Source organism: Falco naumanni, chromosome 5 (assembly GCF_017639655.2).
Source record: "Falco naumanni isolate bFalNau1 chromosome 5, bFalNau1.pat, whole genome shotgun sequence".
NCBI lineage: Eukaryota > Metazoa > Chordata > Aves > Falconiformes > Falconidae > Falco > Falco naumanni.
In genome coordinates, this window is record NC_054058.1 from 62,133,390 (window position 1) to 62,147,686 (window position 14,297).

The 14,297-nt window shown below is 41.0% G+C and overlaps 1 protein-coding gene across 2 annotated transcripts in view; it reads right to left on the minus strand.

The window, feature by feature from the left end:
* Window positions 1-14,297, minus strand: part of EXOC4 (exocyst complex component 4) — a 413,600-nt gene that overhangs the window by 225,780 nt on the left and 173,523 nt on the right. The window lies entirely within an intron of this gene.

Consider the following 14,297-nt stretch of genomic DNA (forward strand, 5'->3'; position numbering starts at 1 on the left):
GACTATCTCAGACAGCATTATTTATACACCTCAGGTCCAGACTGCAGGACTTCCAAGTGGCATGAAAACACCCACCTGCAAACCATTACATCCAAGCCAAAGTTACTTTCATAGGCAGCTCCTAACACCAAAATACTTCATATTATAATATTGAGAAAGGAAAGAGTGGGGAAGGCAATTCTCAGTTTCCTGAAACCCTTGCATTTCCTGATAGCAACAAAGTCCACTTGTTACCCTTCCAGAAGAAAGCATTTTTAGGAGAACAGGTCTGATGCCTACACATAAGCAAATGACAGCATCAGAAAAAAACAAAAAAAAATCTCATTCTGAAACTAGCAGCAGTTCAGCAGATAGTCCCTCATGTTTTGGTCACACTCCTTTGTCACTAAGCACAGATCATCACCTCCCTGCTGTCATCTCCCAAGTAACACTCTCAGCTGTGGTTTTGGGCTAAAACCCTCAAACAACCCCAAATATGAACTTGGGCAAAGTCTATATATCCCAGATATTATCAAGTCCTTTTCATTTTGCATCTGAACTCTCCTTAATGATTGAATCATAATAAATACAGAACCTAATCACATTATTATGATAGCTTTACAGGCAGGAAAATGACAAAGTACTTGAAATCAAAACACCAATAGCAGAATATTGAATTTTTTTGACCCTGGCATCTGTCTGCCTTGAAAGGAGAAGAAGAACATCTCCACATGGGAAAGTGTAAGAGGAGGAACACAACTGATGAGTAAGTGACTCCAATCTCCTTTTCAGAGTGAGGTTTATATGCTTTAGACCAGGGGTCCTCAAACTTTTTAACCAGGGGGCCGGCGCGCGGATGCAGTGGCAGGCAGCCATCTGCGGCTGCTTGGTTTCCCCCCCCAACCCCCGGCGGGGGGGGTCTGTAAATACCGGGGGCTGGACTGAGGACCCTGGGGGGGTGTATCCGGCCCGCGGGCCGTAGTTTGAGGACCTCTGCTTTAGACCATTACCGACAACCAACCTGCAAAAAAAAAAAAGCTGTTTGATGACTTGATTTAATTGACCCTCCTGTTAGCAACCTCACAGCAATGTCCAAGGATCAAGCAGGTCACGAACACCAGTTCTTCCATACCCTCAACGGTCCCTCCACGTCAGGAGTGTTTTGTGCAAGAATTCACATCACGTGTAGATTCAAAGATGCTGTTTCAGTGCCCCAGTAAAAGGGACAGTATTAAGTTCCCTGTGAAGTGGGAAATCCATGCAAACACTCAATATCTGCAGTCACAGTTTCCCCAAGCTGAGTCAGCTCCTCAAATGCACCGTTAGAACATGAAGGTTCTTGACAAATTCTACACTAACAAAAGGACTCATGAAGCACAAAGAAGCAGCTACAGAGTTTATAAAACTTTATTGATTGTATTTACAAAGGTAGCTTTTTATTAGAAAAAAAAGTTCAGGAATTTCATTTTGTATTTTAAAAATTTACCTTGCACAATGGGACAGCTTAATTGTGGAAAAACGAGGCACAACATCTAGGGAAATAAAATTATTCATTTCCTCTATTAATGACAGACCCTGCAATTTCCAGCAGGGTCTGTATCTTAAACGACTTATTGAAGAATTCATCTAAGCATGAGCTACTGAGGCATGAACTAGGAAACGCAGGCTCAAATTATGAAAGGGGTGTTATTCTTGTTACATCAAGTCACCCTGCACTAATCAATATTATTGACTGGGATGAACTCCATAGCAAGGAATAAAACAATCTGTCTTATCTGCTTGGCCATATTATACAAGATTTGAGAACAGAATATCGGCAGTGAGAGAAAAATATGCTTTTACATCTTCTCCACTCTTAGCTTTCGATTAATAATAATGAATGCTCTGCATGTAGATGTAAGCTATGAGGAAAAGTAATTTTGTTTGTATTTAAATATTTTACCTTGAAAAATACACTGAAATGTAAATCTTATTTCTGCTGATGCCTCATACATACCAACAATCCAGCACTGCAACGGATCTTGCCAATGCCAGCAGCCTGCACTACACCTCTTACCTTTACCACTCCCGACGCTGCCATCGTACCTCTACAGACGCCAAACTATGTTGCCACAGCCTGCCAGCAGCACAGCTCTGTTCCTGCATGGCCACAAAGCAGACAAGGAAATGCTGCCATTTACCAAAATTTACAACACAGCAGTTTTATGATAGCCGCTGGGGAAAAGTCCAATCTGGAGCAAGAGAAAGCTTGTAACAACTTTGCCTGTATATTCCGGTGTAAATCTTTCGTGGGGACTCCCCCTGACTACATCAAGGTCAGAAACGTATATTTACATTGGCCAGCCAACATGATACTTCCACTCCAGAGAATGCTCTGTGCTGGAGAGCCACCAGATGTCTCCATAAAAATACACCATGAACACTCCTTCATTCTTATTGATTCCGCCGAGGAGCACCTCTTGCAGGGAGGTGAATGATCAGTCATCCAAAGAAACCCATACCAGGCAGCTCCACAGGAAACCAGTAGCAAATGAAGGAAGAGTGGAAAAGATGCCTGAGTTTGTTGTTTTGTTTTGTTTGGTTTTTTCCTTATGAAGATGATTACCGGAGGGGCAGTTTGTGTAGTCTCTCAAACAAGAGCTAAGCATGCAAATACTGTACTGCTGGGCTGTCCCAAATGCATGCCACATACACATCAGCAGATAAGAGAAAAAAACTACCCGCCTCATTAGGGAAAAGGAGCTGTAAAGCCTAATTCCCAGCGAGCACTGAAGATTTTCAACTGTATGGAAGTGCTCAACTTTATTGCCATGACAGCTCACTATAAGCACTGACTATGGGACTAACCATCCATGCTCACTGATGTACAACATCACTCCAATAACCATCTGGACCAAGTATACATCATTGCTTCAGCAATGCCACACTGCAGTAAAGCAAAAACCTAATAGCTATGAAAAGGAGAAAAAAATCCACAAACTTTCACAGCTGTCTGAAAGTACTACTCTTGTAGCAGCTCCTTCTTAAGAGCACCAGCATGCTGATTTAATCTGTCTAGTAATAAATTATGAAAAGAAAAAAAAAGCAGAAAAACTTTTGAGGTGAAGTGAAATTTGTCATACAGTTAATGATATCCTCACGCTGTGCTAGCAATGAAGTGTGCCCACCTGAATATCGCTGCAAGTGGGAGTCAGAGACGGGTCCATTAGTAACGCAGCTGAATGTTTCTGAAATGGAGCCTAAAATGTCATACTTCAATATGAAAAAGCATTAGATTACCAAGAAAGCTAGAATCTCTGTACTCATTTAAAGTCTGTACAAACACTGAGTGCTGCAAGTTTTCCATTCTGCCTAGTGTTTTAAAAATTTAAATATTCATTGTGGATATCTCAGGTTTACTGCTCATGTCCTGTTATCTACACAAAGAGCAGGTCTCAGAAGAATGATGGCAAGAATTCTTTTCCAGAAGGGATCTCCTCAGGAAAACATGAGTTTCTTCTGCCACGAAGTAATTCAAGTTCAATCGCTCACCACAGTCTGTGGTATACCTGGACTTTGCTAATTTAATCTAAACATACCAAAGCACATGATAAAAATGCTAAGGATTAACATCCTTCAGGGAAGTGTCTCCTGGTAACTTTGCAAATAAACTTCACAGCGTTCCTATACCTGTTTTTTGTACTGACAGTACTGAAGGCAAACCTTGAGTTACATACATGGCATCACACAAATCATGGCTCCTCATTTAAACCCTGGAACACAATGCAGGGATTTTCCTGTTCCATAATTTTATAAATTAATGTGATGCTGGTTACCTTCTATAACCAAGGACTGTACTATGTCTGCAGGAAAAGCTTGATTCTACTTTGTAAAAAAAGATCACATTGAGACACATCCTGAGGCTTCCTCATCTCTCAAGATAACTTCTCATTTAAAAAAACAACAAAAACCAAACCACAAACAAATCCACAAAAAAAAAAAAGAGTCAGTAACAGTGATTATATTTCCTTTTCCTAGACTATTGAGGGTTTGTTTAGGTTGTTTGGCAAGGGGTGGTGGTGGTGTGTTAATTGAAACAATTTTCTCCATAAGGGTCCAAGGTTTATATGGAAGTTACTACTCTGCAACATGTCTGATGAGGAATCTCACACTACTCGCTCCCTTGACCTGTTCCTTGAAGGACGTGAAGACATCAGAGAGGAAGTAGCTCCTCTCTGTAAGAAGCTCCCTGCATGTTTTAAAATCATAGTTATTTTTTTTTTAACAACAATGTAAGGAAAGCACTCTTGGTGTCCAATAACAGTACTTTTAAAAGGTGAGATTACTTACACTGTCACTGCAGAGCACCATAACGCATCACCCAATTGTTTTGGAGCTATTATCTGTCTTAATGCATTTCACCCTTAGCGCAAATACAAATCCTATCAGACGAGAAATTTTCAGGCACTGAGATAGTTGGCTAATAAGTAAAGCCCTTTCCAAAACATCCAGGAAATATTAATTTGTTCTCAACAGAAACAGCAAGCACCTGAAAACCATGAGGACTGAAGGCAAACCTCTGCTCTGTCCCCCTCCCGTCCTCCTCGGTGTTAGCACAGGACAACTTCATTAATCAATCCTTGACTGCAAACCTTTCAGCTAAATGGGTTCCAGGCACCTCTCTGTGATCAAAGCACCTTTCCTAGTGAGCCACTTCACGTTGATCTATGCAACCATAAAAAGAATAAAGAAACAGGCTTTGAAGCCACAACAATCAGGCAACCAAGACAGCTTGCATGTCAGTGCCACCTCCTCCCCTCTGAGCATCAGAGCAAACTTGCAGTAGAAAAGGAACCAGTTTAGACATTATGGTCCTTACCAGAAGGTCTTGATTTTGTGAAGATCAACAACACAGTTATTACCTGTACACCATCTTCAAGGGATGGAAATACAAACTGTCATTTAGCATGAAAGGGAAGAAAGCAAATGCTGCCCCAAAAGAACAAAGCAGGTTATTATAAAACAGAGCTCAACAGAAAGAAGTGATTGATCTGTGGTATTACAGAACAATAACTATGGAGTTTTATAATGGAAGTCTTCTGCTTTTTCATATTTCTGTACATTAGGACACTATTGTCTTACAACTGCACCCCCTTACACAAAGCCACAACATAAGCATCAAGTCCTGGTTTTAATACACTGATTCACAGCAATGACTCAACATACTGGTGTGCATATTTAAGTTCTTTTTGTAAGGAAACAGACAAAATAGTCTTCTCTCAAATTCTTCTGCATATCTTGAATCATCAAACTTAACTGCATTCAGCCCATTTTTCAAACTGCTTTGAGACACCTGCTTTAGTAGAGCCCACATGGTGCAGTGCATGCTTGAATTAAGGGCTCAGCAACCAACTCTCCCAGCACTTGCTTTCCTACATCATCAGACCTCAGCAGGGAAGATGGAAGGGATGCAAAAGGACCTGGTCCACTCCCCAGACTGGTCTCCACTGGGGAACAAAGCCCTTAGGGAATTCAGCATCCTGCACCTAAATTTAGCTTTTGTGAGCACTTCAAGCACCTCTGCCTTAGACATGCAGCCCTATAAGCAGGATGACAGAACCTAGGTAGGTCTTCCCTGAAGCTGAGTAGGTTTATCCAAGTGAATAAATAGAACAGAAACCCCAAAAGTGCCCAGCCCCATGTTCCACAAAAGAATCCAGCTCCCCAGAAAATAATCATTAAACTTCCATAGACCCTTCCTTTTGAACAAACACCATCTTAGATGACTTACACTTTTATTAGTATATACTGTTTGGCAGACAACCTCGAAACACTGCACTTTCCCACTGGTGCAGGTCAACTCTGGGTTAATAATCTTCTGTTTCTGAGCTGCTATGGGTCTGCCAGTGCAACTGGAACTGAAACTCAGTGCTCCAAGCAACACAGTAAAGCAAAGGTTATTTATAAGTGACTGATACAAAATTTTTCTGAAAAGCCCTTCAAACACCCACTTTAGGACTCCACAGACTAGACAAGAGCAATCTCATGTTCTAGTGGCATCTAATCATTTTAGACAGATTACTCTGTCTACTCCTATGTAACAATGATGTTCTGTCTGTCCTCTTCACCCACAAATTGCCATAGAGAGCGCACTACATGGCTGCTGTTTCTGGCAGTGACATATCTGTCCTATGATGCAGCACGTGGGGCTCCTATTCCCTCTCTTGCAATGGGAAGGCGAGATGCACCACACAAAAAATAAATACATAAATAATAATCCATGCCTTATCAAGATAGACAAGGATAAGCTCAGGCCAATACTTGTTTACCTCCTTGCTTGAGGGGAGAATCAATTTAGCAAAGGTTTCTGATGGAGGAAAGATTGAATTTCTTGTTTGCTTCTCTTAATCACACACACTTTTTAATTACAGCAACTGTAAATGTATAGACCAGATCAGCAGGAGTAAGGAACTGACGTTTAAAAACACACAGACATGCTACCTTCTACCAAAATCAACAGAGATCAGAGAGATGATGACAAGAGACCCAAAAATCAATGGGAATTAGGTGGCTAACTACTTGTAAAATACTGGCTGTCAGTCCTTGGGGCGAGGGCTCTGCAGTGGTCGGAAGGGAGCTCTGAGACGATTAACTGTCTCAAAGGGCAGTAGACTCTTCCGAGCTTCCAGTCTGTCCATCTCTTGTCACTGGCACTTAGCCACATTGTACATAGCCAAGTACAGGTACACCCTAAATCCATGTAGACTATACGCTTAGACCTGCCCAGTCAGTTTGTAAATCCTTTTCTTCTTTGACAGAGAGGTGCGGTAGGAATTAAGGCAATAAAGATGTGAAGTGAGGGGAAAAAAAGATGAAGGAAGCTGACCTTTAAGGTTATAAAACACACCACATTCCATTTCTGTAATATTTCCTTAAGTGAAAAAACTCTCAGCAGTTCTCCCAGAAGCAGTGTTTGGGGTGATGCCCCCTAACATGAGTTGCAGAGCAGCTTTCCAACCTCAAAAGCTTTCACTGGAAAAACACAAATGTTTTGCAGAAATTAAGGCAGGGCTCCTTGTTGGTTCTCAGTTTGCCTCGTAGAGCAACAGGGCTGTTGTGCCAGGGGACGAGGACAGACGCAGGAGTCCAGAGCTTCCAAAATATGCACCACCTCCTGTCTGGTTTGGGGTTGGGACCATGTCAGTCAGCACAATGATCTAAAAATCCCAGCTGAAGTCTGATGACTGGACAATCACAAATCCCTTCCAGGTATAAAACTGGAAAAGAAGGGGTGAGAGCTGTAACATGCATTCTGTATTTGTAGAGCACACTCTGCTTCAAACCACGCTGAAGGAAAAATGACTTCCAAAAGCAGGAGAGGCACTACTACCATAAATTGCTTCTCTACTCAAAGGGAGCACAAGCACCATGATGACAGCAGCGTGGCATTTTGTTCTGTACAGGTATAGAGCTCCCAACCATGAGAATACACATCGCTATCAAAACCTTAAAAATCATTCCAGAAACTAACAGGCAGCTGATGTAAATCATGCAACCCAGACTTCATATAGAACGTTTTTATTAGTGCTCAACTGGAGATCTGGATTCAAGTCATGGGTCTAATGCAAACTCTCCGAGCTCGATCGGGTTTCTGTTTTTCAGTTTCCCAAAAGGAGAACTGAGACAGGGACTCCAACCTTCCCCCCAGCTAAAGCTGTTTCAAGAAATGCTGTATACAAGAAGGAACAAAGGTTTTATTCACTGTTCTTAAAGTCATGCTTTGACTTTAGCTTTCCATTTAACATAGAATATGGCTCCAAATTACAAAACTGACTGCACCACCTATTCTGTTCACTGCCTGGAATTTCTGCCTAGAACAGCTTCTCCTGCTTGCTTTTGACCAACCGTCATTACCCTTCATTTACTACGTAGCAGGACTTCAGCACAAGAAGCCGATTTGGAAGCAGTCACAAAGCTGGTGCGCAGACATATTGTTCTGCTGATGTTCCCATGCCCAATCCTTTTATGCGCTCCTATACTGTCTTGTCTGAGATCCAACACCATATGCATTTAAATAAGTTGCTCTTTAATGTTTCAAAACCTGATTTATTAGTTGCTCACACTCCATCTGCCTTGAAAAACTGCAGCGTGCCTTCACTTTCACAGGCTGTACAAAAGGTTGAGGTTCAATTTGACTCTACTTTATCATTTGATCAGTGTGTCAGCCACATATGTAGTCTCCTTTCAGCTACAGAAATTGTTTAAAATGCATACTTTTCTTTCTCTTCCCCCCGCCCCCCCCCAGGCCACGCAACTCAGCAGCAAGCACTTTGATTAATGTATTTGTCAGCTTGCATATTTACTGTTTTGTTGGTTTCCCTAAAACTACTGTGTACAGATACAAGCCCCTCCAGAGCATGGCTGTAGCATAAACCCTTATCCAAAGCCAGAGAACATGCTAGAGCTAATGAACTGTGGTTACTCACACACTGCATTCACTTTTCAGCTATTCTGCTCTCAAAGCTTTCTTTCTTTATCTTATCTCCTGTAGCTGCAAATGGCTCCTACCTGAATTTTTTATATTCTTGACATGTTTCCTATTCAGTTTTAATGTCAGAAGAAAAAAACCCAGCAAGCTAACAGAGAAAGCAAGTGAAGCAAGACAAAGATAGTCTTGATAGACTATCATTGATTGTTTTATATTCTTACAAACTGTTTAACTCTTAAAACTTCCCTCACTTCATCGTCCTTTTCAATACTCAGAAGTTCACAGCCATTTCAGACATCGGAATCCGTAGTTACAGCAAGATACATCTGGCGAGGCCACAGGCTCGCATGATGTTTGACAAGACTGCATCTCCCCTCACACACTTCTGAGATGGGGCAGCTTTGCTACAGCCCCTCTTATGGGTCTGATATAGGAAATAATGAAATAAACAGTGTAAAATGTTGTACAGTATTCTAGAAAAAGTACACACAGAAATACTTGATTTTTTACATGTGCACAGAGGAAGGAAACAGGATTCAGAAAATGTACACAGCTGGGACTACAGTAACCGTCATGTTGCCCAGGAAAGCTGTCATAGATTTGTTTTCCACATATTAATGAACGCATCAGTTCTAATGAAGATAAATTTGCCTATTTTTTGACAAGTCTTGAAAATGTTACAAACCTGGCATGTAAACCAGGGCAAAATAAATCCTACTTGGCTATTCAACAGTGATACCTCTATAAATTTATAACAACAAAAGAATGTCCTTACTTCTCACCCGCGCATACAGTAGTGGGACTTAATTCATTTTTCAGCAATATGCAGAATGATCCCTACTAACAACAAGGGTTTTCCTCAAGGGAACCAAAATGGATTGTCCACGCCAGCGCACAAAATGCACAAAACAACTCCCTGTGCCAGCAGAAATTGTCAGACTGCTCAGAGTATGACCTGTCAGGCAGCATTTTTCAACCTGTTCATCCATAATCTCTTTTAGATGGGTTTCCCCACCTCCTTATCTTCCTTGCTTTGTTTTGCCTGAAATTCAATCTAAGATAAATTAGACTTTCGAAAACAACCAACGCCATGGCTATTAAGTCACACTGGAAATTCTAGACTCCTGTGTTAATTTTGCTACAGCTTTTACTTCTTGCATTTTAATGCAAAACTGCTTCCCCCCAGAGACTGTCCCTGATATTGGCACGAAATCGCATGGGGCTGTAAAAGAACTCAAGCACCAATAAAAAGGAGGGTAACTCAACCCTCAGCAGACATTAGCAATTGCAGGAAAACAGCCAGAACTTTAATCACAGTTCTTTCAAATGCAGCCAGGGATTTCGAAGTGCTGTTATTCTAGGATATGACCCTAATACAGTCCTTAATCAGAGCCATTGCTAGTACAAGAATAACCTGGTGACTTTAATAAAGCGCAATTTCATAGGAACCAATAAGTCAGAATCACGCTGTGTCTAATAAACTCCAGAAAGAATGACCAGTCCTCTCTATATGTTTCTGTACATTTCTACAGACAATAAAATTAAAATTTCTCCTAAGCAATGACCAAGAACTATGAGTTTCACAGAAATTTCTTAAGAGTGTTATTTAAATTATCTTTTTACTTATTGCTACTGCTGTGCAGGTATCATGGATAAGAAAAGCTCTACAGGTACATGTTGAAAAATCTATTCAAGGTAGCAACAATTTTCTTATTTTAAATTTTAATTAAAAGCATTCAACGGCCATAAGCTACAGAAGTCAAGATCTGAATGTTTCAACTTCATCAGAAAAAAAATAATTTGTGGTTTCTGCTGATTCACCAGACTGTCAACAGTAACTATCTAGCTCGGTAGAGTCTTGCCTACATCTTGGAATACTTTGTATTATAATTTCACAATTAAATGAAATACATGCTCTTTTGTTCAACCACAAGAAGCAGAAGTGTGCACACTAGTAGAGAGCAACTAAAAACAGCAGAAGCAAACAGTAAACCTGGCATCAAATGCATACTTTAAAAGAAGACTGAGGAACGGGCACAAACTGAAGTTATTCCTATGCCTTGGAACATGGAAGATTCTTCTTGCAGTAACACTGAAAAGTCTGGAGAACACTATCTCCAAGCTGTGTTGTATCACCTGTAACAGTGGTCTGCAAATCCATCGTTCTCTCTCTCTCTCTCTAAATAGATATAAGCTATTCTCCACCTGAAAGGAGTACTGAGTTCAGAGGTCCCCCTCTGCTGTGGTCCTAACCTTTCAGCTTCAAACAGCCACAAAACTTACTTTGAAAACTACTGTTCATCAAGAAAAATCAGAAGTAGAAGAAGCTTTAGCTGATGGAGTATTCAGAGAGCACCTCCCTCCCTCTCCCCATTTTTCCCCTGCAAGGGCTACTTACAACTGTGGAAAGCAGCCAAACTGTAACACAGGAAAAGGTTGTTATTCAGAGCAACACTCAGTAATACAAAGCGTTCCACAACACAGGAGAAACTGCAGATCTAAAAGGTTTCCCACCTCCCACCGAATTTTAAGATTGGTATCATGCTCCTACAGCAAGGCGTTGTGTTGCAGGGCATGGAGCAACAAGTTATTGGCTGCTGCCGAGCCACGGGCAGGCACCAATCCTCAGCATACACTGCACCCCAGCAGCCACCAGCAGGCAACGGAGCCCATCAAGCATGTTCTCTGCAATTATGATGACCGTGCTTCAACCTATGAAATTAAGACATGAATTAAAGCTGTGAGAGTATCAGCGAAATGTTCTTCACTCTTTCTTAACAGGAAATGTACATACTCCTTATTAATGGGATTATTTATTATTTTTTTTGTAGGGCTAATGCTTGAATCAGTTTTCCATGATTTTTTTCAGAGCAGTGAAAATCTAAGGATTTAGGCATGAAAAATGACTATGTGCCTCTCACCACCAGCCAGCTGCTGCAGTGAAGATTTTTCCCCAACACACTTGGGAAAAAAAAAAAAAAAATCCATCATAATTGACCAGATAAGATATTAGGAGGAATCAAAATAAATCTGGAAACAATTTGGTCTCAGATGATGACCTCTGTCTAATGTAAAACAGCTTTATACCACTAAAGTAAAACTATACTCTGTAAACAAGCCATATAGTAACTGATTAAAACTGTAATTTTGCCTGTAGAGCTGCAATTACAGTGGCGACTTTGGTTGTAGAGGGTAAGACTCCCTAACATCCCTAACTGACATCGCTGTGCTGGCAGAAAGCTGTGAATAGCTGTAGTGCTGTAAACTCTGCCAGAGGACTGTTACCCATTACCAGAACGCAACGTGACATGCCTTTCATGGGATCATCACAGATGAAGGTGGAAAAATATCCTCTCTGTTCCCCTGTGAATAAATGACAAAGCTTTCCAACACATTAGATGAGCTGGCTTGCTATGCTACCACTTAAAGGCTCCAGAAAAGAATGGTGCAGAGAGGCAGCTGAAATCAGAAAATATCATACAAACATCCATTATTCTTAAAATAATGGGCTCCAGGAACAAAATTGTTTAAAGTGCTATCTTTGACATACTTAACATACCTTAAGCCAGACTTCCAAGTAACCCGTTACTATTTTTACATCTCTCTCTTTACCACAAAACATCCTTTCCTAAATTACAGGTTTAACCATGCCTATGTTCAAGGGACTACTGCTCCGTTCTCTTTCCAGCAACAACTCACATGACCCAGTGCTACACACTTAGCACTGCAGCAGAGCCTCCTTTTCTGACCATCTGCTTGTTGAACTAATTCAAACTCTTACCAGTTTTACCTACAAGAAAAGACACTCCAAGCTTCAAGAAGACAGGTACAGCTTCACCAGGGGAGGGGGAAAAAAGGCAGCACAAAGAAGCTAGTCTAACAATGAGAGAAATGTCAAGAAATAGAAATGTCAGATCCCTTAGGGTGGAAAAAAAAAAATATTCCAACTCCAGTTCATCTCCAAGTACTGTATTTTGTAATGAAATTACACTCTATAGTCTTCCCTCAGGGAAAACCTGTTCCAACTTATCAGACTGTTGTTTTTTTAAAGTTCAAAACAAATGCAAGAACATCTATACAGCATTCATGCTGTAGCTGTCAAGAACTGCATTTAACTCTTTGCAAGCAAAAATATGTGAAACTTGCCACCAAAACCTGCAAAATGGCTCAATATGGAAATAGTTCAAACTATCTTTATGCTCCCCAGGTGCTTCCCACTTATGGCATCTTTCCTCTGTTTTTTTAATCACTCTTCAAAATGTCCCAAACAGTTTGCTTAGCAAATCAAATGCTCTCCTGAATCCTCCAAAAACCTTTGCGGTGCAGTCAGGTAGGATGGTGTTACTCGTATCTTTGGCAGAGCCAGCTCATGACTCTGCTAGCTTGCCTTTTTTTCTTTTAAAATAAAACCAAACCCCCAGGCTCATTCACACCTAGGAAAACTGGACACTGATCTACAGCTGCAATATGGAGGTGGTGATGTAAAACAAGTACGTAGTAGTTGCTTCCCATCCCCTGAAACATTTCATTCTGCATACAAACAGCAGCAGATCACCCTCATTTCAAGCACTGCCAGATGCCTTCAGCACAGCTGGGATACAAGGTGGCTGAAGCAGCTGTGGTTTGTTCTGCAGTGGCATGGCCAAGAGGTAATGCAACAGGAATTTTCACAGACAGGCCTGGGCTCTCCCTGGCACACACCAAAAGGGTAAACCAGAAGAGACATCCTGAGTGCTCTCAGGCACAAAATCTTCTGCTATCACAGTGTTTCACACCATCAAGTTCTATACCATAAACCAGAAAACTACAAAAAGTCAAAACTCTCTTACGAACGCCAAGCATTTGCTTACTGGCCAGGTCATTTGTGCAAAACGCTACAGTCTTCAGTCACCTCATGCAACGAAATCCTTATTATTAAAGGCAAGCAAGATACTGCAGAAGTTTGTGTTGACTCAAATGAAACATTTCTTTATGGGCATATCTACTTGGATGAGCTCGTACAGATACTACAGGAGGAAAAGAGTTATTAGCTCAAGCACAGAAGTGTGCTAGGCAGTAACGTGACCTCCAGGACGCAGCTGGTGTTGCCTCCAGCCACTCAGAGGTTGGGTAGAGCAGACATTATCATCCACTTGCATCCATAAAAGACATATTTCTATTTTCCATGTACACTATTGAGAAAAGGGGCTTTAGCAGAAGAACGCTCCTTTTCAGATTTACCACGGGCATATTAAATGGGTCTGTACAGAACAATGACCACACAGCTTTTAGAGTTCAATGTGTGTCTTCTATGATCAGGTGAGAAAACTGGTATCATTCTGTTAGCTTGCTTACTTTCTGCCTGGCAGTATTAGCAAACTTGGTCAAATTCAAATAAGAAAAATTTGTATTTTGGTAGCTTTGTCAGTACTACGTGTCTATACAACAGACAATGCATAAGGCAGTAATGAACTAAGGTTCTTCTTTTGCAAATAAAAGCACCAAACAGAAAATAAAAAATAAAATCAAATTCTAAATCAAGGAGGTCTATGAATTTGCTTCCCCCTATTAAAGAGAGAAGATCTAATTGATTGGGTATGTACTGCTCATGCACCAGTCCTCATAGCATCCAGGCTTTTGCAAGAGAGAGCAAGATGAGGATCCAACATTGGCAGAGAAGCTGCTCTGATCAACACATTTCAAGACCAAACACACTGTGGTATGTCCAATCTTCTCTATCACAAATTCCTTTAAGACTTTAAAGTCACCAATAAGCCTGTGAAATAACTTCAAATTGACCCTCTACAGACACTACTGCAGGCCCAAATCCATTGCCGTTGAGGCCAGGAGAGCCTCTCTCTTTCCTTCCCAA